Below are 4,048 nucleotides of genomic sequence, written 5' to 3'. Positions count from 1 at the left end.
CTTTAAAATTGTTCCAATTATAGAACTATAATATGATCAGGGTTTTTTTTATTCCACCCCTGTACTTCTACCTGACAAGAACTAAGGAGCAATTTTTAAAAACTGACCATTATCATTTCCCCCCATGTTAGTATGGAGAACCATACCAAATAATCCTGAAATGATTATTGTAGGGACCTTATGTTAGGCTGTGTATTCCCAGATCTTCTTCCTTCGATGCATGTGAGCCAAATCTCATCATTGGCCCTGTTTCCAATCTCACTTTCTGATTTTCTCTTTCTTTGTCCTTCTTTGGTTTAAATGATTTTCCGAACTAGTTCTTTGATTCTCATTTTCCTTTTTCCCTTTTCTCACCTTCAGCAAGTTTTATGCCTTCAGGCATGGTGTCTAGACAGACTGATGGAGTCTATAGCACAAGGCTCAACTCTGGTAACTGCTCCCTCCCCATCTCCAGCAATAACAGATAGACAGATACCCCTCCCCACACACACCCACATCCACACACGCAGCTATCACTGCCTTCACAGGAAGCCATAACAGCAGCTGTCTTAAATTCACTGAGTAGTAGTAAGGAAGGTCCAACTTAATCAAAGGAAAGTATCATAAAGTTGCAAGCTACATGCCATCTACGATTAAAAGGAGCAAAATTTCACCTTAGGTTTGATGGTTGGGGGAGGGGCTTTATTGGCTATTGAATGAATGCATAGAGGCTCAAAGCTCATAAAACTTCAAATTGTTGTTGTGTAAGAATTTAATATGCTTAATGTTATGATGGCCAATATCTAATGTTTTCCTTTATGGAGACATATGTCTAAAAGATCTATCACCCTTTTAATAGAGATGAAGAACCAAGGCTCAGAGAAGTTAAGTGAATTGCCCAAAGAATAAGCAAATAAGTAGCTATAAGACCTGGACTCAGAGCTTCTAATTTCAAAAGGCATATTCTTACAAGCACTTTCTATTGGACCCTACTGTTTATAGAACATTCTCGCATAATCAGTATATTCGATTCTTACAATATTCTATTGAGTTGATATTTTCTATGGTTAACTAACAAGTTTACTTTCTATAACTAACTAGAAGAATTTCTACCCAAGCTGCCCCAAAGTTGAAACCAGAACTCACCGCAGGTTACTTGTCTTTAAATCTATGGATTTTTAACTATCACTAATGACTGTTTTGTCCATTCTATATGCTCTAAGAATAGTGACGAAAAGGATTAAAAGTAATGTTGAAATTATATTTTGTTAAAGTCAAAGTTATCAGTGACTTAAGGACTCTTACTCTGAGCTCATTGCAACTTCTCACTCCCAAATGATTTATCTGCTCAAATTGACAAGTATCATCAGATAATTTGATCACTAACCAAAGTGATCAGAGAAAGATGTTCTTGGAAAAGAGTTTGTTGTGGGTTGAATTGTGTCCCTCCCAATCACCTCTACCCTCACATGTTGAAGTGACTTACTTCAGTGACTGTGTTTGGAGATTACTTACTCTCAGTGACTGAGTGACCCTATTTGGAGAGAAGATCTTTCAAAAGGTAACTATGTTAAAATGAAATCATTAGGGGACCCTAATTTAATATGACTGGTGTCTTTAGACGTCTTTTTTTTTTTTTTTTTTAGACGTCTTTAGAGGAGGAAGTATAGACACAGCCACAGGCAGAAGGAAGATGATGTGAGGACCCAGGGAGAAGGTGGCCATTTACATGCCAAGGAGAGAGGCCTGGAACACATCCTGTCTTAATGGCCTCATTAAAAAACTGTCTCTGACCACACCTTGATCTTGGATTTGTAAACTCCAGAACTACGAGAAATAAAGTTCTGTTGTTTAAGCCATGTAATCTGTGATACTTTTTTAGGGAAGCCCTAGAAAAATCAAGAATGTTCATAATAAATTAAAGAAATCTTTGAGTCTTGAGAAAATAGCAAACCATTTTTGACATGACAAGAAGAATTTCAGGGTGTATATATATATCTCTATATATATATATATACACCCTGAAATATATTTATATATATTTATATATAAATAATATATATAAAGATATTATAACTAAAGAATATTAACCTAGCCTCTTGCTCTCCAGGATATTGGTAGTGTGATCAGAATTATGGAGGTGTCAAACATTAAAATCTTGAAATTTCACAGGACTGATTAGATTATATGGGTTGCCTCTCTTCTGGGCATAAGGAAAGTAATAAATTAGAGCTTGCTTGCAAAGATTTTATGGTAACCAGGATAGTTTGAGGTAATAACAGAAAGCTTATTTTGTAAATTATCCTCCAATTTTTTATAGTTCCTTTTTCTGATCATTTTATCTTGGTGGTTTTTCATGTGTTAATTTATTGTCAGAAGACTATACTTTCAGGGATCATTTCTATAGTTTGTTAACTTATTGTCAGGACATTGGCAGCTTCCCTTTACTCTTGCCACTAAGGGAATTGGTAGTAATTAGCAGTAATGTATATGGAGAGCTGAGTATCAACAGTCTGTTTAAAGATAATGACTATAAACTGGCATATGTAACTTTAAAGAACTTCCTATAATTTTTCCTACTATAGGCATGTGTAGAAAAGGAAGAAGGAAGGTTTTTTTTTTTTCCTTTTTTACCCTTGTAGTTTCTTGACTGAGGTTCTATAACAAAAGACAGATTGACAAGAAAAAAAAACAGAGATTTATTAACATATATATCTCATATATACATGAGAGAAACTCAGGGATGAGTAACTCAAAGGGGCAATTAGAGCTTGGGCATATATATAGCATCTTAACAAAAGAACAGAAAATCTTTAGATAAATGATAAAGCAAAGGAAAAAGGCCTTGAATCTATAGGGTGGTAAACCATGGGGAGGCAAATATTAAGGAAACTAGGGGTGGAGAAAGTCTCCTTAGTAAAGTTTGTTATGTAGATTCCTCTGGTGCCATCTCCAGGCTCTTAAGAGTCTAAAATTGCCTCTGGTGATTAACTTTTGTTCCTTCTGGTAGAGATTTAGAAATTTAAATTCTTCGTAAGCAAATAGGAGAGAAGAGAGTTTTATTTGCTTTTTCCCAATTACCTTCAGCTCAAGATAATGATCATTATGTCAAAGTGGCATACTGGTGGCAAATTCTGCTGTCCTTCAGAAGCTCCCCTGGAAATGAAGTGGTAAGAAAGTCCATATGAAAGTCATAGGTTTTGAGATTCATCCATCCCAATGACTTAGCACCAGAAGTATACATCATAATCACCTGTGAATTGTTTAAAGTCAAATATTGCTGAATATTCCATGTTTGATAAGCCTGGAATGAGTCCTGAGCATCTAGAGTTATAACAATCATTACAGGTGATTCTGATGCTTTTGCTGATGAAGGACCAGGACAGCTTCCCCACTCACCGGCCTTTGCAATGACTCAGGGCTCTAGTGCTGGAACAGGCTAAACTCCCTTGTGCTGCATCATAATTTCTCCCAGCATTTATCCTATGTGATTTCCTGTTCCTCCCTCCCCACTTGCCCCCAACACCGTAACTTTCTTCCAGATTTAAACTGACTTCGGAAAAAGAGAAGAAGAAGAAATTACAAAGCCTTATCAGATAAATGCTCAGCAATCAGAAAAAAAGCACATCACCTCATCATCATCTTTTTTACTCCCTGGTGGGTGTGATTTCTATTTCAACATCAGCCTGGCTGGGCAGCCCCCTAATTAAATAGCTTCATCAGCTACAAGCTTTGAGATAACAGTGAGAGCAATAAATGATAGGATGTGACTTTGGAAAAATACTTGTAGCTAATGAATCACAATCATATGCAGAATTTCAAGTGTACATCACCGAGAATATATTGAGTTAGAATATTATGACTGGAATTGTGAACAGCACTGTCAGAACATTGACCTTATGTTTTCCATAATCTAGTCCTTCTCTTCCTTGGAAACTTGGTTAAATTTCTCAAACTTGTTTCCTCTTCCTCTTCCTTTATGTGAAATACTAGTCATAACAAACACATACATGGCACCATATATCTGTTTGTGGGTTGCTTTGAAACCTATATCTGAGGTCTTATGTAT

The 4,048-nt window shown here is 36.1% G+C and overlaps 1 pseudogene; it reads left to right on the top strand.

Moving 5' to 3' along the window:
• Window positions 1–2,355: 2,355 nt before the first annotated feature.
• On the top strand, window positions 2,356–2,442 carry LOC129510042 (small nucleolar RNA U3; annotated as a pseudogene).
• The last annotated feature ends 1,606 nt before the right edge of the window (window positions 2,443–4,048 follow it).

Source organism: Nyctereutes procyonoides, unplaced genomic scaffold, assembly GCF_905146905.1.
Source record: "Nyctereutes procyonoides isolate TBG_1078 unplaced genomic scaffold, NYPRO_anot_genome, whole genome shotgun sequence".
Lineage (NCBI taxonomy): Eukaryota > Metazoa > Chordata > Mammalia > Carnivora > Canidae > Nyctereutes > Nyctereutes procyonoides.
Note: the sequence above shows the minus strand (reverse complement) of the source record. Positions and strands in the feature narration are given on the sequence as shown.